The following is a 17,976-nucleotide window of genomic DNA, read 5'->3' as shown; positions in this document are numbered from 1 at the left end:
TCTTCACACAATAGCAGAGTTAATTAACACAAACAACAATGGGGATCTAATGACTCTTAGATCCCATACTAGACTTATTTACAATAAACACATTCTAGCAGGCAACAGACAGACAGGTGGCTGAAATTGACATCAGCATCTCCTAACAGTATTTGTCCCAGCCTTATGAATAGTCTTATCAGCAGGGGGGCTGCTGGAGGAATTCCCCCTCCCTCTACAGGGACACACATCCCAAATGACCACAGCAAAGAGTCCACAACAGAATGAGACAACATACAATATATACATATATACACGATTGAGTCTGATTAGTACAGATCAGACTGGGTTTCTAATTCACCTTGCAGAGTATTGTTCCCTTAAAATCCAGGGCCCATAATCTGTTGGCAAGAGGCTCACATTCAATCCCCTCCAATAGCCTCTGTCCCGGGTGAGTCTGTCACATTTCTCCCCATCAAAGGTTGACTAACAAGGTCCCAGACCTCCATTTGGTCTGGACATGCGTTAGTCAGGCAGAGTGAACTCACATAGTCTTCCCGCATGATCTCCTTTCTTGGCTGCAAGGAATAGTTGACCTCAGTAGGTGTGGTGTAGAGGTCATTTACTCTCTGTCTGGCTGCCCGTGCTTGAGCTGGGTGGTTTTTAACATTCCATGGCTTGGCCTGTTGCTGGACAGAGGGGCCCACTGTCCCAATTCCCTGAAGCTGAGAAGAAACTGTAGATGCAAGGCAGAGGCCAGCAGCGCTCTGCCCTGTTGCCAGCGATTCAGCTGGGAGTAGCAGCTTTACTACATCAGCTTGTCACTGGAGAGAGGGGCCGACTGCCCTGGCTCCCTGGAACTCCACAATTGTTACCGGTGCTGGGCAGAGGTTGGTAGCACTCTGCCCTGTTGCCAGCACTTCTGCTGGGTACTCCGCATCCTCCGCTCTGGCTAACCGTTGGGGCAGGAGGCTGGCTTTCTCCACTCCCAAACTGTGTAACTGCCATTGGGGAGGTGAGCCGGCTGCTTCCTTTTCCATTCCCTCATCTGGCTGCTGGGAAGACATGTCTATGGTACTGTCTCCCAGGTGCACGGATCTTTGCTGGGGAGAAAAGGCCGCTTCCTCCACCCTGGCCAACTGTTGGGGAAGGACAACACACACCTCCTCTCCCTTCTCCCCCTGTATCTGCTGCTGGGAAGTGATTGCCACCTTCTCACCCTGAGCCTCCGAAACTGCCACAGGTGTGGGGCAGAGGTCTTGGACCCTCTGTTCAGTTGCCAGCACTTCTGCTGGGGGTTTGCTAGGTGGTTCCTCCTCTACAGAAATGTCTATTAAATCCCCAGTCTCTGGAATTGCTAAAAGTGTGGGGCAGAGGTCTTGGACCCTCTGTTCAGTTACCAGATCTTCAGCTGGAGAAGTTTGTTGTAACTCCATAGATGCTGCTGGCAGAAAATCACATGTCCCTGTCAGTGTTGTGGGAGAAAGGCCGACTACCTCCGACTACCTCTTCTCTCAAGAAGGCCGAAGCCACTGTTGGTGCTGGGCAGAGCACAGTGAACTTTGGCCCTGATAGCAGCTCTTCTGTTGGAGGCTCATCAGGTTGTTCTTCCTCAGAAGAAAAGTCTATCAAATCCCCTGTCTCTGCAACTGGTGTCTGGGGATAAAGGTTCACCATCTCCTCTCCGTGGAACCCAGAAGATGCTATCAGTGCTGGGCAGAGCTCTGCCCTGTTGTCAGCACTTTAGCTTTGGGGATAGCAATCTCCAGATTTTCCACTGCCGATTCTCTGGCATTCTGCTGGACAGGCACATTCCTCCATCCAAGATCATCCAATGCAGAAACAGGTTCATCAAGCTCAGTCAGCACTTGCTCCATCCGCCATAAGACCTCCACGTCCATAGCTGTGGGGGTAGGTTAGCAAAGCACACTGTTACTGTTATCGACTCTTCAGCCAGGATTTCAGAGTTGTCAACTGGTATTTCCTGATAGTCCCAGGCAAAGGGAGCCCCACCCTGCTGCTGAGCAGGGTCTAGCAGCTGTCTGTAGGCCATCTCAAGCTCCCATTCCTGAACGGCCAGAAACTCCAAATCTTCCTGTGTCCAGTGCACTTCCGAGACATTCAGTCTTCGCTCTCTGTGCTCCATTATTTCCTCCAAATGCCACTCCCGATCACTCCCAAAGTCAGGGTCCCTGGACAGCCTCCAGTACAACAATCCCAGGCCATTGTAGTCAAAGCCTTCTGTGGGGCTGTCATCCGCTGTCCATGGGCACACTTGGGCTACATACCACTGGAGGGCTCTGTAGCTCTCGCACAACCGCATTTCTGCCCAGATCAGCCTGCTTAACTCAGCTGTCCACTCCTGGTTCAGCTGTTCCCCCAATAACAGCATTCGCACTTCATACTGCGACCAGTACCTTACATGGATGGAAGGGAGAACTTTTCCCTGGTTTTTGCTGCTCATGGGCTAGCGCTTCCTTCCAGAGTTCACAGGGGATAGAATCAAACCATCCTAGGAGGACCTGCTCTGATACTGGTCCTCTGTGCTGTATCTCCTTATGAATTCCTGTTCCATGGTGGCTGGTATCTGTACCTCTCCTCTCCTGCTATCTGGACCTTGGATCCAGGTGATGGTTTGGATGTGTTCACGGCAAGGAAGCACGATCCAACTGGTCCCTCCAGGCTCTCAAGTAAGTCTTTCAGAGTGGCTCTCCTGCAGGCTGGTTTGGAGTGTCCCAGTAACTAGAGAGCAAATCCCACAGCTGCCAACCAATGTAACGAGCCCCTGCTCGCTCGGTTCCACTCTCCCGACACTCCTCTGCAGCTATTGAATCAGATTGCAGATCGCAACATCTGATGGTTCGGTCATCCAATGCTCCGGGATTCAAACTACAGCTATGTGCCGTTCAAATCCAGTTGTAATAGCTCAGAACAAACACAAGGCAGGCTGTATGTAAGTTCAAACAGGGATCTCTTTTATTGAAAGGAATACAGGCTCTTTTATACAGTAAAAGAGGAGGTGCATACCTCCTGCTCATATTACTCTGAACATACACCTGTGACCAGAAACCTAATTAACGTGGGCTAATTAACTAATCCCTTTAGACAGCCTAGATGACTCAGTCATGACCTTTAGGCCAGACTGGCCCTCTTGTAGCTCAGAAAACACAATCAACATTATCACAAATTAACACAGAACTCTTCTTCACACAATAGCAGAGTTAATTAACACAAACAACAGTGGGGATCTAATGACTCTTAGATCCCATACTAGACTTATTTACAATAAACACATTCTAGCAGGCAACAGACAGGTGGCTGGAATTGACATCAGCATCTCCTAACAGTATTTGTCCCAGCATTATGAATCAGTCTTATCAGCAGGGGGGCTGCTGGAGGAATCCCCCCTCCCTCTACAGGGACACACATCCCAAATGACCACAGCAAAGATTCCACAACAGAATGAGACAACATACAATATATACATATATACACGATTGAGTCTGATTAGTACAGATCAGACTGGGTTTCTAATTCACCTTGCAGAGTATTGTTCCCTTAAAATCCAGGGCCCATAATCTGTTGGCAAGAGGCTCACATTCAATCCCCTCCAATAGCCTCTGTCCCGGATGAGTCTGTCACATGTTGGACTCTTTTGAATTGGACTTTATTTAAATTTTGTTGGTCTATATTTAGGTTCACATTTCTCAGACTTTACAATGGTTTCCACAAATGCCATGCAAACCAAACACATGCACATTCTCTGGGTGCTGATGACCAATTTGCCTAACACCCAAAGAGCAAAGTCAAGGAGCTAGTATTTACTAGTTGTATACCCCCTCATTGAGTGATGGTGGACTTTGCTGAAGAATGGCTTCCAGGTTGCAGCCTTTGGACAGACTCAGAATGGCATTTTTTTCTTGGCACTTAAAAAAAATTGCTGACTAAAACCTCTGCCTTGTATACATTTAGGCTTATGTGAGCAGTCCATGTACTATCCTTCTAAGTATATCTGATACAATACCTGGATATGGTAAATTAGTACTATGCAACTTGTCTTTTTTTGTGCCTACAATTTGTCTTTGATGTCTTTTTTTTTCTGTAGGGAGGGTTTGCTTTTATGCGTAGTGTATGTTCATAAACCTTTTATTGCATCTCTATATACTTTGTAAAAAGTTTAGTGAGTGCTAAAGAGGCCCTGCCACCAAATCAAACATATTTTTGTTTATAAATATAACAGTATTTTATTTGTAGTTATGAATGTCACTTCTAAAGTTAACTGAAATCAGTACAGGGTAAGATATCTCAAATCTCAAATGACACTCGCGCAATTCCAAAACGCGTATAATGAATGTGTATTACTAAATTAATTATGAGTGTAAAATACGAGCTGCACGTCTTAAAGCTAAAAGAAGCTCTAAATGGAATTCTAGAAAAAGACTGTACTCTCTGAAACTATGATCAATGATGCTAATCACTAAATGTACATTCAAACATATAACTCATAAATGTATTAATCCACTGAATTAATAAGACAATATACCATAAAATAATCTGCTCTGTGTCTTTAAATCCATCCATTAGTGAAGGAAAAAGTGCCACCAAAAGTAAAGCGTTTTCTCTTCCCCACAAGCTCACACCACACTCACCAGAAGGATTTGACCCCCTTATTCAAAGCAAGGTAAAAAATCACTTGTGTATATATCTTCATGTTATCCGTTGTATTTTCTTATTCCCCATTGTTGTCCTGAATGATTGTTTGGCCTCTGTATGGGTAGCGGTGCTCCCACACCTTTAAGACTTTCTGTATGGAACTCCCTCACCAGAGATAGGGATAGTGGGATCTCTCATAGTGTAGTCTCTTACGAAAAACGTTTATTAAAAGGTTTTAAAATGCACATATAAAAGATAAAAACAGGCATCTCTGAGTGAGTAAATGGAAACCAAAGCTGTAACTGCTGCTATACGCTCCACCTGCGCTCCAAATACCAGAAGTGATATGTCACAGAAGCCCCACCCAATGCGTTTAGTCAGTTGCGTCTGACGTCATTATGTCCGGAACCCATCACTTTATATATATATATATATATATATATATATATATATATATATATATATCACCTATAACCTAAATTGATTATAAAGTGATAAAAAAAAATGGAAAATATTTACTCAATCAGTGCATGCAGCTAATGGCTACAGCACTGATCAGTTTATTCTGACCGCTGAAGAGTCCCAACTGTAGAACAGCAGGAAGGATTCTTTCATCCACCTCAATAGTGTAAATGGGTGAATCCACTCGTTTTTTATTTTTTAGTCAGCCTTATGGCTGACCAAAAAAGAAAAAAAGAAAAAACAACCTATCCATGAACAGTTTAAAGTAGAACTATCATTTTGGATAGAGAGAAGGTTATAACCCCTGTAAGTCAAAATTAGTGTGAATACAATCAGCGCAATCCGAAATGATATACAAAAAAACAAAACTATAAAAAAATAATAATAATAGTTGCTTGCTCAGACACTGTGCAGGTGATTCTACAACACCCCCTCAATAGCTAATACACAAAATAAAAAGTGTAGCACAACTAATTATAAAAGTCCTTTATACAAAGTCCATAAACCATAAGATAATAACACCACCACAGTAACACACGTGAAGAAATGTCCAACTCTCCGAAAGTGCCGGGTGTGCTTCCACAAACGAGTGAATTGAATGCTCACCTCAATGTCTGACCTCAAGAGAAAGGTCCCATCTTAACAACTCTTAAAATCTTTCCCAAGGCAATAGCTGGAATTAGTGCACCAGATCAGATCACTTGTATCACCCCTTAAAGGTCTCCCACTGGCTTCAGGAACTATTTGCTCTTTTATACCCGACAATAACACTCATCATAAAGCATGGGCCTACTGGCAGGATGCTGTCCGCAAAAAAGGCTCATGAAGCCCTGGCATTCCTGGACTAACAATTTGCATAATAACTATGTTATGAAATATATGGTCATTGCTGCATTCACTAATGAAAGGCAAGTGTCTTGCACTGATTTTGTTAATTTCTGATACATTTTGAACACAGCTTTTATAGGGCTGCATGAATGTATAGAATATACTTTAACAATGAATACACACATCCATTTTTTTACTCCTTTAAAACATGTATTTCACCTTGCATTTTTTTATACATAAGAAACTTATTTTCAAACACAGGCCTTCAAAATATTGCAAAGATCTCAGAAAAGCATACATTGCAATAGGCAACAAAAGTGATGCCCATCAAAGACAAATTGCAGGCACAAATTGCTGCAAACCAATTTATTCATCTGGCATTGAGAGGTGTGAAAGAGCTTTAACTGTATCTGTTCAATTTTGCCTGCTAAAGTCACTCTCCACATCTTGATATGTGAGCCTGAGCAAATCTTAATCTAGATGGCATAAACCTGCTTTTCTTTTGCCAACAACCATCCACTGCAGATTTCAGAGCTGCTCATGTAAAATACCCCATGGAGCTTGTGTCAAATGTTATACAGTTTATTGTGATGGCTGCCACAAATGGCAATGGGTCTTTACATCTGCATACACACGTGGGCTTTCTGATATATTTTACGTATAAGATATATAAGAGTATCCTTTCATTTTCTCATAAATCTTTATTCCATGCCTATGTCACTTTAGGAACTCACTGAACTATATGTGCAGTTCTACTTATTGTGTTACAAAACACATCTGAAATTGCCATTAGAATTACAACAGAATGCAGTAGAGAATGCAGGCATTGCAGTCTTATACTTATGCAGTGCTGCAGTCATAGGCTAGTGTAGCAATATTACAATGATAACTCTTAAAATGACTAATGCCGCGTACACACGGTCGAACTTTCCGGAAGGGAAAGTCCGATGGAATCTTTTCATCGGACATTTCGATCTTGTGTGGGCCTCATCTGACTTTTTTTTTTCGAAAATTCTGATGGACCTAGAAATAGAACATGTTTTAAATCTTTCCAATGGAATCAATTCCTATTGGGAAAACCGCTCGTCTGTATGCTGTTCCGACGGACCAAAAACAATGAAGCAAGTACAAGACGGCAGCATTTGGCTACTGGCTATTGAACTTCCTTTTTCTAGTCTCATCGTACGCGTTGTACATCACCGCGTTCTAGATGGTCGGACTTTGGTCTGATCCTGTGTAGGCAAGACAGTTTCAGCGGAACTCCATCATAACTCCGCCGGAAAAACCTTCAGAGTTTATTCCGATGGAAAAAACGGTCGTGTGTACGAGGCATAAGAGTGCACATCAAGGCTAGAAGGCCAACCAGAACATCAGTGGCAGGTTGAATGCTCTTCTTCTGCTCTTCATGTCAAAAGGTACCGTGACTGACAGTAATGGAGAAATGGCAAGATAGCAGTCAGTTTTGGAGTGTTGGTCTACAGAGGTGATGGTAGTATTAGGAGAAAATATGGTTCCAGGCAGAAACTTGGAGAGTGTTGATTGTTGGTTTGGCAACAGTAGAGCAAAGTTGGTTTCAGATAGAGATCAGTACTCATACCTGAAGTAGTCACAAGGAACATGCCCAGTAAAGGACATGGAGCACCAAGTATTTCATAAAAAGATTGGCACAGGGCACCATTTGCTTCATCTAGTGATAAGCACAGGGCAGGGTATGCAGTATGAAGTGTTGGGAGTAGGGCAATTAATGTGGATGCTAATGGTAGGCAACAACCAGGAGGTGACAATGGAAGAGGGGTAGAGATTAGTGGTGCTGGGCAAAGGTAGATATACAGTGCCTTGAAAAAGTATTCATATCCCTTGAAATTTTCCACATTTTGTCATATTACTACCAAAAATGTAAATGTATGTTATTGGGATTTTATGTGATAGACCAACACAAAGTGACACATAATTGTAAAGTGGAAGGAAAATAATAAAAGGCTTTAGAAATTTTTTACAAATAATTATGTGAAAAGTGTGGTGTGCAATTGTATTCAGCCCCCCTGAGTCAATATTTTGTGGAACCACCTTTCACTGCATTACAGCTGCAAGTCTTTATGGGTATGTCTCTACCAGCTTTGCACATCTAGAGAGTGACATTTTTGCCCATTCGTCTTTGCAAAATAGCTCAAGCTCTGTCAGATTGGATGGAGAGCATCACAGATTCAGATTTTGCAGACTCTAACAGGTTTTCTTTTAAAATTGCCCTGTATCTGGCTCCATCCATCAACTCTGACCAGCTTCCCTTTCCCTGCTGAACAAAAGCATCCCCTCAACATAATCCTGTCACCACCATGTTTCTCGGGAGAGGGGGATGTGTGTTCAGGGTCATATGTTAGTTTTTCACAACACATAGTGTTTTGCTTTTAGGCCAAAAAGTTCAATTTTGGTGTCATCTGACCAGATCAGCTTCTTCCACATGTTTGCTGTGTCCCCCACATGGCTTCTCATAAACTTCAAACAGGACTTCTTATGGCTTTCTTTCAACAATGGCTTTCTTCTTGCCACTCTTCCGTAAATGCCAGATTTGTGGAGTGCATGACTAATAGTTGTCCTGTGAACAGATTCTCCCACCGGTAGATGGCCATGTCTTGGTAGGTTTTCAGTTGTGCCATACTCTTTCCATCTTTGAATGATGGATTGAACAATGCTCTGTGAGATGTTCAAAGCTTGGGATATGTTTTTATAACCTAATCCTGTTTTAAACTTCTCCACAACTTGACCTGTCTGGTGTGTTCCCCGGCCTTCATGATGCTCTTTGTTCACTAAGGTTCTCTAACAAACCTCTGAGGGCGTCACAGAACAGCTGTATTTATACTGAGATTAAATTACACATAAGTGGACTCTATTTACTAATGATGTAACTTCTGAAGGCAATTGGTTTCACTAGATTTTAGTTAGGGGTATCAGAGTAAAGGGTGCTGAATACAAATGCACCCCACACTTTTCAGATATTTATTTGTAAACATTTTTGAAAAACCATTTATCATTTTCCTACCACTTCACAATTATGTGCCACTTTGTGTTGGTCTATCACAAAAAATCCCAATAAAATACATTTTTTTTTGGTTGTAATATGACAAAATGTGGAAAATTTCAAGGGGTATGAATACTTTTTCAAGGCATTGTAACTATTTTATGATGAAGCTAAATGTATCCCGGTGTTGCTTGTTTCCTGAAATTATGTCATATTGCTTGGGATCGTTTTTCCAGAAAATCAGTGAGGCAATTAAAAATATACACATTACGGTTAGAATTAATCTGGTTAATTCTGTTAGTTATGGCTACTGATTTGTCTCTGACTACTGTAAAAAAGTAATACTTCCAAACAATGAAGGTAAGTATATTTGCAGAAAATAGTTGGGTGAACGGTTCAGCCCGAGTATGAGTTTGGGCCGAACATTGGCTGTTTGCTCCATTCAGGAAACACTCAAATTCGCAGGGTGATTGGCAAGTGTTAGCCCCGCTGAATGCACGGCAATGTACTGTGCACCGTTGATTGTTAAGGAGCAGGGTCGGGAAGCCGGCTGCTGTTTCCTTAACAATCGATGAATCATCAGCTGTTAGTGGGCTTCTCCGCTGACAGCTGAATAAAAAAAAACATTAGCCGGCAAAAAAAAGTAATAAAAAAAAGAAAAACGGTGTGGGGTCCCCCCCGGTCCATACCGGACCCTTAGGGCCTGATATAGATTTTAAGGGAAACACTACACCAAAATTTAAAAAAAAAAACGGCGTGGGGCCCCCCAAAATCCATACCAGACCCTTATCCGAGCATGCAGCTTGGCAGGTTAGGAAAGTGGAGCCACCCTTCCTGAACAATACCAGGCCACATGCCCTCAATATGGGGGTGGGTGCCTTGGGGTAGGGGGGCTTACCAGGCTTATCAGGATCTCAAAGCCCCCTTTAAGAAGGGGGCCCCCAGATCCTGTCCCCCTATGTAAATGAGTCTGGGGTACATAGTACCCTTACCCATTCACCAAAAAAAGTGTCAAACAGTAATAAAAACACAGAGACAGTTTTTGACAATACCTTTATTAAAAAATGAAAAAAAAGTGTCCCCCGATGTAAATCCATAGTCAATCATGCCGCCCGCCACACCCGAAAAAGAAAAAAAAATTCTGCACTCATTGACGGCCAACCGCCGAATGCGGCCAGATGGCCCCGCCCTTAGCTATGTAAGAACTGTCAAATGGCGAGGAGGAATTCAGCGGTCGGCCGTCAATGGGTGCAGAGTGTTTTTTTTTTTTGGGAGCTGCGGGTGGCATGATTGATGATGGATTTACATCGGGAGACACTGTGTTTTTATTTTTTAATAAAGGAATTGATAAAACTGTCTCTGTGTTTTTATTACTTTTTGACACTTTTTTGGTGAATGGGTAGATACTCATTTACATAGGGGGAGCGGGATCTGGGGGCCCCTTGTTAAAGGGGGCTTTCAGATTCCAATAAGCCCTCTGCCCGCATACCCCCCACAACCACAGCCCAGGGTTGTGGTGAAGAGACCCTTTCTTTAGAAATGTAATTTTTGCTGCAGCATGTTCTATGCATGCTACAGATGCCTCACTTTACAGGCAGACTAAGGGGACCCCTCAGGCACTATATTTAAAGGAATTTTTCTTTTTTATTGTTTCACATCATTAAAATCACTGATCCTGAAAAAATTATTATTTTTTTTTTTTTAATTTGCATTGGTACATGTCCCCCAGGGCAGTACCCAGACCCTTATACACTTTTTATGGCCAATTACTTACATATAACCTTCAAAATCTGCACTTTTTTTCTCCTGTTCAGCTTCTACAGACTTCAATGGGGTTTTATGCTCGGGTCAGAACTTTTCCCCTGTTCAAGAGTTCTGCTGCGAACCGAACAGGGGGGTGTTCAGCCTATCTCTACTATTAAGTTACTGGTGGAGGGTAACCAATCCAATAAAGGACACATGCAAATATGTATTTAGGCCCAGGCCTTCTTTTCCTACAGTTCCATACACCAGGGTTCCATGCATAATCTTGATGCCCATGCCAACAGCCTCTATAGCTTAATACCACAGATTTTTTTGATTTAATACTAGTTGCCAATTCATTTTTCCAGGCACATGCTTGAATTCCAAACACCAGTTAGTACCTGAACTAGATTTGCATGAAAAGGGAGACATATCGAATTATGAAGATGAGGATAACATTTTTCACACTATGACCACATATATTCCATGCTATATTCCATGCTTCTGCCTCCAATCTCTAGATTTTGCTATGTAGAATATGTTTATGAAACAGAAGACAAAGGGAGTGGCTTCTATAATCCTATAATCCAAAGACCCAAAGATCCTATTCCGCAATTCTGCTTTTTAATGCTTTGGTCTTTCGACTTTGGTTTATTGCTGCTTGGCTTTTGGGTTTAAGGTTATTCATTCTTTGCTCAAAACTATTTCTGAGTTGCTTATCACTTTCAGTATTCAGCGTAAGAAGCTTGTTTTTCCTGAGAATTTCTGTTTCAGCTGAATGTTTTACCAAAGTCTCAACTGTATTTCTTAGTCAAGACTATGCCTAAATTGCCTTGTTTAGCTGGGACTCTGCTGAGCTTTCTGTTTTACCCCAAACACTTCTTCTGAGCCACAGGTTTCTTTACTTAGCCACAAAGCTGACAGACACAAGAGGTCGTATAACCTGACATATAACCTTTCCCCATGTCCCCAGCCTTTAAACCTGATGTTCTATCTTTCCTTGCCTGGCCTTTCATTGAGTCTCTTCTACTTTGTCTGTAAATTTGTTTTCCCAATACTCTGTCTGAATAGCTTGAATCTGATAAGGCTATGTCTAAACTAACTGATTCTTTCATGACTCTGTCTAACTGCCTATCTCTCCATTAATTCTGAATTGTATGTGTCTTCCAAAACTCAGACTTGAAACAACTTGATTAAAGTATGGAGCAGCAATGTAAGAGGAGAGAAGTTGTTTTTTTTTTCAAGAAGCAATAATTAGACTATAATATTTCAAAGACGGTAGCCATAAATATTATTGAGATTCACGCATATTATGCAAGAATTTGTACAATTCCACTATGTGAGTGGAAGCAATGAGTCATATTTTACTGTGAAAACATTTGTTTATTATGTCACAGTCAAAAGTCATTCAAGAACATGCTACATACCATGTTACCATTCTTACCAGGGCACAATGGAAGATAGAGTGATTAGGCAGATTTTATCATGAAATACATTTTAATGTGTGCTTTATAAGGTCCACAAGCCAGAAACCCAACTGATTTTCTGGACAGCAAGTATTCCTTTTTTGTAGACAGCATGTACTCCTTTTTTGATAAGGTGCAATGTCTCCCAATGAGGGAGAGAGAACAGCACAAAAAAGAGAACGTAGCCCATGGGGCTTTAAATGAGGCAAGCATGGGGGCCAACGGAGTATAGTAAAACATTATAACATGGTTTATTGTAATCTGAGTAAATGCATAAACATATGAGCCAAGCTGTTAGCATGATGACAAATTGCTTAAAAACATTCACATACGGTATGTTGCTATATAGAATGGTAGAGTATGCATGTATTTAAAACTAGACGCGTTTCGCAAGCCACTGCTCACTTCTTCAGGAGTATATCTTTGTATGCAGTATCTTTAGATAAACAAATTATTATTTGAAAGCATGTATCACATAAAATATCTTTTTGCAAAAAAAGGCCCAAGTGGAGCCCCCTACTAACAAATCGTCGACGCCGAGGTTCCAAAAAGTGATCCCTAGGGGGCGGTAATGGAATGCATTCGCCCCAGGAGCTGAAGGAGTGGAGCAAGCGAGGGACAGACATGAATGTTGAATGAATGTTATGTCCACTTATGTGTGTCAGTATTTAGGATAAACTACTGCAATGTAAATATAAATATAAATATATATGGACTGGCAAATTACTTGATGTTTAGCAAATCATTGTGACCAGTTTACATTGCAAACTTATCAAATGTATTTGGCTATTTCAAGTTATTTCAAATCATTAATTACCAGACACACGATCCGAAAATCGGATGAAAAATACCGCTTTCGACGCGATCGTACGATAATCGGATTGTTAGTACAGAGCTTTCGAGAGCCGATCACGACAGTTCATCCGATATTATTCGATCAGACAAGCACAAACATTTTCCTCGTACCGTACCAGATCGTACGATTTTTGCTTAGTCAGTACAGTTGTCGTCTGAAAATTCAATACAAATACATTACAACACATGACATCACTTCCGATTTTTTCTTCTGTCATGCGAGAATTTCCGTGACTTTAATAACCTATTCAATTTCTACTTGCGACTATTAAGCAAAAAAAGTTGTACGATCTGTTGTACGATATTCGTGTGTACGGGCCATAAAGTTAGGAGCTGATTGCTACTATGCACAGCTGCACCAGATTCTGTGTGCCCCAGTTATTGTAAATCTTCCCCACTTTGTATGAAAAGAAAGTTTGATAGCACTAGCAATAGCTATTATCACAGCAGTAAAAATTATTTTATTAAAATCCCTAGACAAGACCATTTTTTTAGTTTTAGAGTGGGGAAGGTTTAGACCTTCTATCAGCCTTTTATTGATGTCAGTGTTTCCATGCTACGATTCACCCTCTCCACTTGTACTGGTGACCATTGTTACAAGGAAAAAAGTGAGGGAAAATCCATAATTTTCCCCCAGAACAATGGAAAATCTTCCAATGGTAACATTTGTTTCGGGGACAACTGTGTAAGATGGTATTTCCCCTCACATCAGGGGACTTCCTTTAACTTTCTGCTGTGTCTCTGGGACAGGAAGTGTAGATACATTTCCTTAATGGTATATATATATATATATATATATATATATATATACACACAGGGCTTTTCTTCAGTGAAAAGTCCACCAGATTAGAAAAGGGATTTCTTCAATGGCACAAGAGCACTTTATAACTCATAATATTTTCAGCTATCTGATGTTTTTTCTATTAGCACTTTATTGATTTATATGAAATGGTCATTGTAGAACTGTACACACAGGCAATCTGCCTGTTATTTTTCTAAACAGCACAGTAATTGTAATTTACACTTTAGATTGTTTTAGCATGCACAGTATATGTATTTAGTGTTTTAATTTATCAGTTTTAATTTATCAGTTCATTTTTACCCCAAATGGGTATTTACATATATTGATTTTTCACACTAAAGATCACACACCCAGTTTTGTTTGTCTTTTATGCAAAAACCACACTTTATTTGCACCATTTGTTTTTATTTGGTTTCACGTAATTGATGCCTATTGTCAACACTTACTAATAGGAGTGCTGTGAATTATTCCTTTATTTTCCGAAAACACACAAAGTCTTTGCATCTGAACATCAGCAGATGACAGAGGAGCATATGGTCGTGGAATTTTAAGGTTGGCTAGAGCTGTTAGTGACTCCTTCCACTCTAGCCATAGGTTCTTCCTGTCAGTTGGGAGAGGGTGGTCCCAATCTAGCGACTCACAGGTTAAGTCTCTCAGTAGTGCTTTACCCTGGATGGTGACAGGTGCTGCAAAGCCTAAGGGATCATACAGGCTGTTTATAGTAGATAGGACACCACTACGGGTAAAGGGTTTTTCTTCTGTACTTGCTTGGAAAGTAAACGTGTCAGATCTTAAGTCCCAAAGCAAACCAAGGCTCCGTTGCATGGAAAGTGAGTCCGTGCCTAGATCTAAGTCCTTTAACTCGTTAGAATGATCTTGGACAGGAAAGGCTTCTAAAACTTCTCTACTGTTGGAAGCAATCTCGTGGAGTCTTAAGTTGGAACATGCAAGCATTGCCTGAGTTCTTTTGAGGAGATTGATTGCGGCTTCATTGGTGGGTAGTGATTTCAAGCAATTATCTACATAGAAATCCTTGTCGACAAACTGTCTGACATATGACCCATACTCTAACTCCCCCACTCTAGCAGAGTGTCTGAGGCCATATATAGCAACTGCAGGGGAAGGACTGTTGCCAAATATGTGCACCCTCATGTGGTATTCTGTGATTTCTCCAGAGGGGTTGTTGTCTCTGATCCAGAGAAACCTCAGAAAGTTACGGTGTTCTTCTTTAACAAGAAAACAATAGAACATTTGCTGTATGTCTGCCATGAATGCGACTGAATCCTGGCGAAAGCGAAGAAGTACTCCTAATAGTCTGTTGTTAAGGTCAGGGCCAGAGAGAAGGACATCATTTAGAGAGACACCCTCATGTTTGGTGCTGGAATCGAACACCACTCTAATCTGCCCTGGCTTCTTAGGGTGATAGACCCCAAATATGGGTAAATACCAACATTCCTCTGAGTCTTTAAGGTTTGTGGCTATCTCAGCATGACCATTCTGGAATATTTTCTACATGAAGGAAAAGAAATGTTCTTTCATCTCTGGTTTCCTTTGAAGATTGTGTCTTAGGGAAGTGAGAGGTTTATATGCTAGTTATAGGCAAACGTCGTCTTTGTGGTCTAAAGGGAAGAGGTGAAACCCAGCTATTAGTCCCGCCTTTCTCTATACTCCTTTACATAACTTCTAGGAAAAGCCTATCCTCAATAGACATTGCTACCTGGTTATCTTCCTTATCTTCTCTGGAACACTGTGCTTCCTATGTCGCTTTGGTCTTTGTCATAGGTATTACTGTCACAGACGGGACTTAGGAAGGGAAAAGGTACAGGGTTGTTGTGTGGTAACAAATAACAAGGGCACTAAAATGAGTGTAGACAAGTAGGCCGCACACCCCAAAATTGCAAAAAACTATACGAGAACCCCCTAACGGGGCTTTAAAGCAGCCAGAAAAATGCAATATTCATGGTTGAAAAAATTCAATTTTATTAATACAAAAAGTATCTAAATAGCATATTATAAAAATCACTGAGGATAAGTACTGACTAGTCGAGTCATGACATGATCTGAGTATGGCGTACCATTATAATAGACAAAGCATACAATTAAACCAAGCACTAGGCACAATGCATTAGATGGCGGCCAAAATTATCTTTGAAGTAAATTCTTAAAAACAGTAGCAACACATATTGCCTGTGATACCATACATGTATGTGGGGTAACAGAAGTTGTATACGTTAATACTGATGCGTTTTGACCCTTCCCGGGTCCTCTTCAGAGGATAGTTGCCCCCTATGAGAAAAGTCAACATGTGTCAGACATAGCATCAAGACCAATAGTACCAGACTTATGTACCTGCACCATCATATTAGAGTTGTCTAAATCGTATAGTTACCTATTGTAGAAATTATGACGTTTTCACATGTAGTTTAGGTATTGTGAGTTGTTATGTTTTTAGGTGGTGCAGTTTGTCTTTAGCTCCCCCGTCTCCCCCACGTCAGAGCAGCTCCCAGGAAAGCGGGCGGTGGGCCAAGTGTGTCTTGCAAGGGATCACATCTGATAGCCCCCGTGTGGGGCGGGGAAGTTTGGGGAAAGAGGGGCAGCGAACAACCCGAAAGGCACCTAAAGGGGAATGTAAGTTATTACTGGAAATAAAAAGGGGTAGAAAGTGTTGAATGCTGAAGAGCAAAGAATCACTAGATTGTTCTATACAGATTGGAAGATTTCCCAGCTGTAGAAGTTTATAGAGGTGTTAAATGGTGGGTACAGGGGTGTGCAGAGGGCATAGCTAGATAAAAAGAGAAACAAAGAAAAAAAAAAAAAAAAGGAAAATGTGGGAGGAAATAGAGAAGCGGACCAAACAGAAAGATGAGAGAAGCAGTGAGAAAGAAGCGAGAGAAAAGAGAAGTGACCCAACGCAGTGTAAGTGTGAATAGAATGAGTGGAAACTAGCAAATGCCCTGCTGCCAATTAATTCCCATGTACCGTAGAGAATGTATGCCAAGAGCAGTAGGCAAAAGCACCGGCGAAACCTCCAGTGAATAGACAAGGGGGATGAAGGGGAGGAAGAGGAAGGGACCACGAAGGAGTGGTGAAAAGTGAATGGGATAAATAATGTGGAAATGGGAGAGAAATGGGGGAAGGGAAAAAGGTAAAAAGGAAAAGGGGATTAGAAGGTGAAGTGTGAACAGTGTGAGGGGCGAATAGGGACAGGGGAAAGGAAAGAAGGGGGAAGGGGGGAGATGACCAGAAAGTGCAAGTGGGGTGGAAAATGAGATGTGAGGCGTGAATAGATGGGGGGGGGGAGTGGAGGGGGAGGAGAGGAGGAAGGGGGGGGAAGGGAGTGGGTATTGGGGGGGGGAGAGGGGACGGTGGGGGGGGGAAAGGAAAGACACACATGAGGGGACAAAGGTGGATGAGCCATGTGAGACAATGTGCAAAAAAAGTGCAAAAAACTGTCAACAAAGGTGAACTAACAGTGAAAGTGACATGCAGTGTGGGAGAATACACAGGAGGTGTCGGGACTATTTACCTAGTTTGGCTGAGCTGAATGGAATATTCTGAGTACTGAAAGAATTTAATTAATTAAGAGTATGAATCAATCTGACAAGGTCAACAGTGATTTAAAAGGAACTAAGTCATTGAAGAAGTATCACATTCATTTCATTGGTACTTACCAGTGTTTGCTGTCAATCTGTATGACCTGTCTTCAGTTTGAAAAACGTTCAATGAGTATCCCCTAGTGGTTCCCATATTTATAGGGAGTGCCAATTGGCTAACTTCCTTCAGGTGTTGATATGTCCAACATCCCTCCCCTTCCCCATCCATCAGGGGAAAGGAGCAACACAGCGGTGCTCCCCAGTGTGATCCCCCCGGCGTTCCGGAAAGGAATATACCTCCGGGCGTCCCCGTCGTTTCCGCCGCAACTGTGCAGGCGCCGCTACGTCACGCGCCCTAGGGCGCGCGCTCGTGAGTGCGGCGTCCGGAAGGGATCCGGGACGCCGCTGGCAGGGAGAGAAACATCCCACTCAGGTGAGGCCACCTAGTGGGCATGTTGGGAGACGCGGGCCCCTGCGTCTCCTGTCTCACCCTGCCAGGAAGACACTGTGGGAGGTCCACCCCCGCCCCTGGAGGGGAGACACAAAAACCGAGGGAGACAGGGGGAACACAGAGCAATC

This window comes from Aquarana catesbeiana, linkage group LG10 (genome assembly GCF_042186555.1).
Source record: "Aquarana catesbeiana isolate 2022-GZ linkage group LG10, ASM4218655v1, whole genome shotgun sequence".
Classification (NCBI taxonomy): Eukaryota; Metazoa; Chordata; class Amphibia; order Anura; family Ranidae; genus Aquarana; species Aquarana catesbeiana.
This window is presented reverse-complemented; position numbering follows the sequence as displayed.